Below are 8,150 nucleotides of genomic sequence, written 5' to 3'. Positions count from 1 at the left end.
CGAGGCCCCCGTTACATGCCGCCGTTGTCTGCCGCTCTACCTTTTCACTTCCGGCGGCCGCGTCCCGTGGCGATCTGCCAGGCTTTGTCAGTATAGAGGAGGCTATGGATCTGCAGAAGAACTCGCGGACGTACTTTAGCTTCCACCGCAGGCGCGATCACGGGCACTCCCGTTCTAAAAAAAGTGTCTCTGTGTCTTTTTCCTACGTATCCAACATCTCGCACAATCGTTCCGCCAAAGGACAAATCTCGTCGCACACGTCTCCTACATCAATTCCACTGAAAGCAACGAACCCATTGTAAAGATTGTACAGCACACTGAATGAAGACAAATCTCCGTGAACATGCCTTTCCAAAGCGCCGCAACTTCCGCTGCCAATCGCATGCTCACACGGTGCGTGGTAATTTACAATCCGTACTAATACATGCATACCTTTGGAAATTTAAAATATACCTTCGGAGGAATAAGACTACTGGAAAAAAATCAACGTACTGGGAACATCACTTATTGCTTAGTTGGTCATCGAGGAAATCCGTACCCTCAAAACGACAATTGTAAATAACGAACGACGACGACGGCGTGAAGTGTATTAGTGTCGAAGTGCACGCGAGCACACGTTTCAACGATTTCTTGCAGCACAGTTGCTTCAGTGCACATCTGTTTGATCAAACGAACTGTCCGTAACGTATACACGGTGTCCCCGAAAACGATTTCGAAGATTTTTTTTTTCACCGCAAAGAGAAATTGCGCATCGCCGAACGCTCATTCTCCGCCCGAAGGTAGAGCTAGACATCCGAACCAGACACCAAAGTTTCAGCGCGAACCAATATTTTATTCCAACATTTATAAATGATTTTCTGAAAATGTCAATGAATATATGCTGCTCGACTTAGCTCTCGAATGGGTGGGTCTCTGTGGTGAAGAAACCAAAAAAGGGGGCGAAAATGGGCCCTATTTTCCCATTGCAATTTTCAGAAAATCAGTTCTAACGTTTGAATAAAATATCGGTTAGCGCTGAAACTTTGGCATCTGGTTCGGACCTCTAGCGCTACCTTTCGGCGGAGAATAAGCGTTCGGCCATGTATAGTTTATTTTTGCGGCGACAAAAAACCCTGTACATTTTTTTCGGACAACTTGTACTTAGAGATATTGTCGCAGATGGAAACGGATTGACGAGTCTAAAACAGAAAATAGAGATTTAATCGGCGAACTTGTGCCTAAAAAACAAAAGAAAGGATGAGTGTCGACGTGGGCTGCAGCGAGCGACGATGCGTCGGCGTGACAGCTGTCTGTGAGTCGACAAAGCCGCGCGTCTCCTCATTTAGCTGAACTCGGCATCCCCAGCATTCGACTTATGGCGAATTCCAATGGTCGCTTTGGAGCGCGCCGGGATCGACTTTTCTGGAGCGAGCCTACTTCACTGGGCGATCAGGATCGAGACCGACGTGTTTCATGGTCATTTTAGATTAGCTCCCGCTCCAGATCTCGATCTGGATCCGAGAAAATTCGTTCCCACGATTTCGGCGGATTCAACCGGAACCCAGCCGGGCCAGCCCTCGGCGCACACACGTGACTTTCTTTCTCGTGGGGCATCTCGCCTGATCTCGCACATCTCGCCTCAGAAGAAGAAGAAGCACGTCGCGGGCTGGGGTCCTAGATTGTCTCGACATCAGAAGATTTCGTAATGGCCGCTTGCTTACCCCTTGGCTCGACAGCCGGTTCGTTTTCCAAGAAGGAGAAGAGAAGGTATTTGCCGCGCTACGGGCACTCCGGCAATCTTTGCTAGAAGCGCCTGAGCCATTCCTGCCGCTTGTGCGTCGAACACGTGTAAAGCGCGAAACACATGTACGACGAAACCGTCCGATCCGACGTCCGACCGAGCAATACGACGGTCGGAGGCGAGGGTTTTCAACGCTCTCCGATGCTACGAAAACCCTCTCCCCCCAAGGTCATTCCGGCAGTCCGCACGTCGGATCGGACGGTTTCGTCTTACATGTGTTTCGCGCTTTAGCGTTGCGATTGCGAAAACGTGTTCGAAACGACCGCGGCGGCCGCGGAAAGGGGATTCCCGGGCAGCTGAATGACGGGAAGGCATCCGCCGATCCCGGAGCAGTGGTCATGTTCCACTGGGGATACGTAGGCTGCGCAACCCCGTTCGGATCGTGTGCTCCAGTCCGGATCTGTCAACTGCTCCCGGCGCGCTCCAAAACGCCCAGTGGAATTTGCCATTAGAATGCTGGTTAGTGAGCTGGGGCGAGACTGACTAGTCAAGGTCATTCTGGCCTCCTTTACTTTTTTGACTCGGGGTAAGAGTAAGCTCGAATTTTCTAGAGGCACGGAGAAGACTTCCTTCTCAGTTATGCTCGCTTGTGGTTTTACCTTAAACTGAACAATCGGTAAAAAAAAAAAAATTTTCCGCTAAATGTAGCAGAACAATTTCCCGCCAAATTTAGCGGGAACATTTTAACCCCGTGATGTCATATGGGACGCCACTCAACCCGGGAAATTTTTTCCGATAAATTTAGCGGGAAAATGTTTTCTCCGAATTTAGCGGAAAAACTTACCCCCGAATTTCACGTCAAAATATTACCGTCGTGGCGTCGCGTGAATAAATGTGACGTCACATGTGACGTCTCGAGGGTAAAATTTTCCTCTAAATTTGTCGGGAACTTGTTTCCCTAAATTTAGCGGAGAAATTTTCTCGCTAAATGAAGCGGAAAAGTTTCCTCGCTATGTTTAGCGGGAAAATTCTACCCTCGTGACGTCACACGTGACGTCCCGTGAAATTTACCGGAAAAACTTTTTCGAGAAATTTAGCAGAAAAGATTCCCATCTATATTTAGCGGGGAAATTGACGTCACGTTACTTAAACACCAATTCAGTTTCCCTGCTAAATTTAGCAGGGAAAGTTTGGCTAAATTTAGCGGGAAATTTTGCGAAAAGTTCACGCTAAATGGGAGGGGAGCAGAACAGGATGATGGAAGGGTACGGAGGGGGAAAGGCCACACCCTCGCCTCCATACCCTCCCCTCCTCCTCCTCAGGAGCTGCGCTCTAATTCGGCATTACAGAGAATTGTAAACGTCTTTCATATTTTATAAACCTGATTAGTTCTTGTTAGGCCTGCCATCTTGCAAATAAATACAAGATCAAAATCGTATCATTGTGCGAACTATTCAAACTCTTGCAGACGGCATACTTCAGCCATTCTGTGTGCATTCGTCATGCGCTCGTCGCGTGAAACAGCCAACTCGAGACGTCTCGAGAACCGGAAGTTGCCCTCCCAAATATTTCGGAAACAGTCGATTCTCGGCAGACTTCTGTCGTGGTAAGTGCGAAATCTACGTTCCCTTTATCTATTATGTTTACGCGTAGTTCCATTTTTGACCGATCGTTATTTCGGAGCGGGATCCAGTCTGATGTCTTTGTCCTTCACAACGCCTAGTGACGTCACAATTACGAACTCAATTAATGAGGAGCGAAATCCGACACCCCGCGCCCACTGCGTGGCTTTCTGGCATCGTTGGAACCATCTCTGAATAAGCTGGGCAAACCTGGCCATCGTGCGATCTCCTTCAAAATGCTGCCGCTTCAACATTGGTAAAGTCAGGTTTTGAATTATGCTCAACGGAGATTGCACTTGAGAAAGAGCAGCGATATTTGTACGTTGAGCCAAGAATGATCTAAAAGTGTCGAAGGCGTAGCTACTCAACAAGAGCTGCAGCCTTCGAGAGGGTTATAATTTAGGACGATGTAAATCGAATGAAGTTGCTGAGGCACGCCTAATGTGTTGTGGTGGATAAATGACCTCTTAGCACGTAATGGTTATCGGCTGGATATTTTGAGAAAAACATTACGCTCAAATTTACCATAGAACTGTTACACGCAGGAAAAGGCAACATAAACAGCATAAGAACACAAATCATGTACAGCGTGAATCATGCACAAAAAAAAATAAAAATAAATACACGAAAATAAATTGTACATTTTTTTTTCTCGTTTAGCCTCGCACCCAGCCACGTTGTCCCCCTATGCGGTATGCGTTCGAACAAAAAGCAAGAAATTAAAACCTCGAACAAGTAAAGAAGTATAGAACGGTCATCACGGGAACGACTGACGGTTGTAATTAGACTGTTAACACGTTCTACTGTCGAGGCGAGAAGAAAGCGATATATTCACGCATACCGCACGTTCCAGAATTGAAGATGGCGGCGGCCACGTAGAAAAGATGTATAGAATGAAAATAACAAATTAGAAGAAAAAAAATATTTTTGCTTTAATTTTTGCAATGGGGGAGCGGCAGCTGTCGAAAGGAGATCGAACGACCAACATGTTTGCCCAGCTTATTCATGGGTGGCGCCACCAATGCCGCACAAGCGCAGGTGAGCACAGGCTTTGCGGTCTTCTTCCCGCATGTCGGCGGAAATACGCCTCTCGTGTCCCTTGAGGCGCTTGAGACCAACCAAAGTGTGAAAGCGGATGCAGAGAGCAAGAAGCCAATGTTCATCAGTATTGATGGGCCGAACTTTTGCCGAATCTTGGGAATCGGCAAAGCCGAATTTTCGGACAAGGATGGCTAGTTGAGCTAGTAGTTTTGCATCATAGTGTAATACGCAAAAACAACACGGACGAACACGAAGGGAGAAATAGACAGGACGCGGTCGTGGTGCAACAACGTTCTTGAGGCCATCAGGACCGTAGGACTCACCCTCAAGCCGACGAAGTGCCAGTTCGCCTACGGTGAACTGAAGTTACTAGGCCACGTTGTGAGCAACGAAGGCGTAAGTCCTGACCCGGAGAAGGCTCGCGCCGTAGCGGCGCTTCCACCGCTCACCGACAAAGGGGCCGTCCGAAGATTCCTGGAACTTTGCGCGTACTACCGGCGATTCGTTCGAGATTTCGCCAAGCTTTCTGCGCCGCTCACGCGCCTCACGAAAGATGCCGTGAACTTCGAATGAGGTGGAGAACAACAACAGGCGTTCGACGAGCTAAAGCGACGGCTCCAATCACCACCGATTCTCGGTCACGTCGACCAATCTGCCGACACGGAGGTTCACACGGACGCCAGCAATACAGGACTCGGAGCAGTACTGGTTCAACGACAAAAGGGTGCAGAGAGCGTGATCGCATACGGTAGCCGGACGCTGTCGAACGCGGATTGCAATGGACCTTTTCCAGACCTTTTCCACATGCCGACGGCACCAGGCGGTGGCTGCACGAACTAAAAATCGAGGAAGTGACCTACCTGCGCTACCAATCGATAATGTTAGCTAGGCTAACAGTTTCTTCGCTCTCTGAGCAGCGGCGCCTGCCACTAAAATCCGTGGCGTCCACCCAAACGCCGTGTTTTCCTTTCCGTCGACGCTCTTTTTTTTGTGTAACACAATTATATATGTGCTGCACTTACGTGTTCTGCTCGCTGATATACAGCCTCCTTCCAAATTTCCTCGATTTTTCGTTCCGACTTCCGCCACTTGGCATCGGGCGCTCGCGCGTGCGCAGAACGCTTCTCGGAAAAGGTCCATTACTCGACGACCGAGAAGGAATGTCCGGCCGCCGTCTGGGCCCCCCATCACGAAATTCCGCCCATACTTGTACGGGACTCCTTTTCGGGTGGCCACCGACCACCACTCGCCGTGTTGGTTAGCGAGCCTGATTGACCCATCGGGACGCCTCGCTCGGTGCAGCCTACGACTGCAAGAGTACGACGTGACCGTGGTCTACCAGTGAGGCCGAAAACACAGCGACGCCGACTGCCTGTCCAGAGCCCCCTCGAGTCAGCTACCGGCTGTGCCAAAGACAACGACGATGACGATCACTTTCTTGGCGCAGTGAGCGTTCACGGTATGGCAGCGCTCCAGTGGGATGATCCTGAGCTGCGCGCACTGATCGACCACTTGGAGTGCCGAGGGGGTACGATTCCCCGAGTCTTCTCATGTGACCTGCCAAGATTCGCCGTGCGGAGAGGTATCCTCTAAAAAGAGAACTTCGGGGATATCAACTCGACGTGGCTTCTGGTGATTCCTAGTAGACTTCGAGAAGAGGTCTTCCAAGCCTGCCACAACGACCCAACATCTGGTCACCTTGGCTACAGCAGGACTCTTGCACGGATACGAGAAAAATACTACTGGCCCAAGCTCTCGAAGAGCGTACATCTTTACGCCCGTTTGTGCCGCGAAAACCAACGACGCAAGAAACTACCAACGAAGCCGGCAGGTCTCCTGCAACCGATCGCTCCCTCAACTGCACCGTTTCAGCAGATTGGAATGGATCTTGTTGGACCTTTCCCACTGTCAACGCAGGGAAACCGTTGGATAATCGTGGCAACTGATTATCTCACCAGGCGCGCCGAGACAAAAGCACTCCCGTCGGGGACCGAAGTGGAAGTAGCCAAGTTTTTCGTTGAGTATATCGTCCTCCGACGCGGCGCTCCCCAAGTCCTGATTACGGACCGAGGTTCCTCGTTCATGGCGCACCTGACACAAGAGATACTCCGCCTGAGCCAACCGACCAACGCCGGACCACGGCGTACCACCCACAGACCAACGGGCTGACGGAGCGACTAAACAAGACCATCGCCGACATGATCTCGATGTACGTGGACGTGGAACAGAAGACGTGGGATGAGGTGCTGCCCAACGTCACGTTCGCGTACAACACGGCGGTTGAAGAACCCACTAAGGTTACGCCTTCTCAGCTGGTGCACGGCAGGAATGTGACGACGATGCTCATACGCCATGCTGCCCCACGACCCGACAGAGGAGGGCACTGACGACGCCCAGGTGGTCACTCAACGAGCAGAAGAGGTATGCCAGCTAGCAAGCCTTCGCATAAAGGACCAGCAACGTGTCGACGCTGGCCGGTACAAACTTCGTCGCCGTGACGTGGAGTTCCAGCCCGGAGACAGGGTGTGGGTGTGGACACCCATTCGCCGCCGCGGACTCAGCGAGAAACTGCTAAAACGCTACTTTGGACCCTACATGGTCATTCGCCGCCTTGGGGACTTGAACTACGAGGTGTTCCCCGACGGAACCCGACCATCAGGACGTCGCCAGCCACGACCCGAAGTCGTCCACGTAGTTATACTCAAGCCATTCTACGCGCGTTAGGATTATGACACCGCATGTTTATTTCGTTTCACCGTAAATGGTTTTAGCCATTTCATTTTTCCTTTCGCGTTGCATCGGGACAATGCACTTTTAAAAGGGGGGGATAATGCCGCCCGCAGGGTTGATGAAGAAGCGCTCGGTCACGGACTTCTAGTGGATCCACCTTCATTCACGCACCAGACGTAACTTTCCTCCTGATTTCTTGTTCTCGAAAGTGCCAGTTCATCCTCGCCCCGAGCGCGCGACGCTCGAACTTTCTTTGCCGAACTTTCGAGATAGTCACGCACGGTAGATAAGCAGCTGCCCGCGACCTTGTCGAGTCAGTCTCGCTAGCGCTCTGTAGTGCCGCCGAATCGCCGCCCGCTTTTCGGCTGCCTCGACGCTCTTTCGTTACTTATTTTTGTGTGGCACAAGTTCGCCAATTAAACCTTTATACTTCAGCTCACTGTTTGGCTTCTCGTCACCTTCATTCGTGACAGTATGTATATCGCCATGTGTCCGCCGCTGTGTGCGCTATTTTGTTTACGTGCCCCTACTAGTAGCTCGTTACATGGCACGTAAACAGCGTCTCAGTGACGATCATAGCCCGGGGAGGGGGGGGGGGGGGGCTCTGCCCCCCCACTCCTCCCCGGATTTCACCAGGAGAAGCACGAGCCCCGGTGCCCCCCGTAGTCTACGCTTAAGCATCTGCCACAGATGCCCCCCCCCCCCCCCCTTGGACATGTGGCCTGTGGCACTTGCGCTTGAGGCATGGAGTGGGCAACAGCGTATTCTTGTGACATTGTGGGAGTTGCGTCCAAAGGAGAAATGAAGGCGGGCTTTAGGCGATCTAGGGAAACTGTTTCCCGAAGACCTTATAGGAGCACCGTGTAGAACTTCGGTGTTCTATTCACAACAAGGTATGGTCCGTCGTAGAAAGGCTTGAAGGGTTTCTGGGGAGCATCCCGTCGAATGAATACATGCGTAGACTGGGCGAGAGCAGGGTGGGTATAAAGACTTGGCGCGCAGTGGGTTTTCGCGTTTGCGTCGGGCGTAACGATGAC

Source organism: Ixodes scapularis, unplaced genomic scaffold (genome assembly GCF_016920785.2).
Source record: "Ixodes scapularis isolate PalLabHiFi unplaced genomic scaffold, ASM1692078v2 PGA_scaffold8__174_contigs__length_109621045, whole genome shotgun sequence".
NCBI lineage: Eukaryota > Metazoa > Arthropoda > Arachnida > Ixodida > Ixodidae > Ixodes > Ixodes scapularis.
This window is presented reverse-complemented; position numbering follows the sequence as displayed.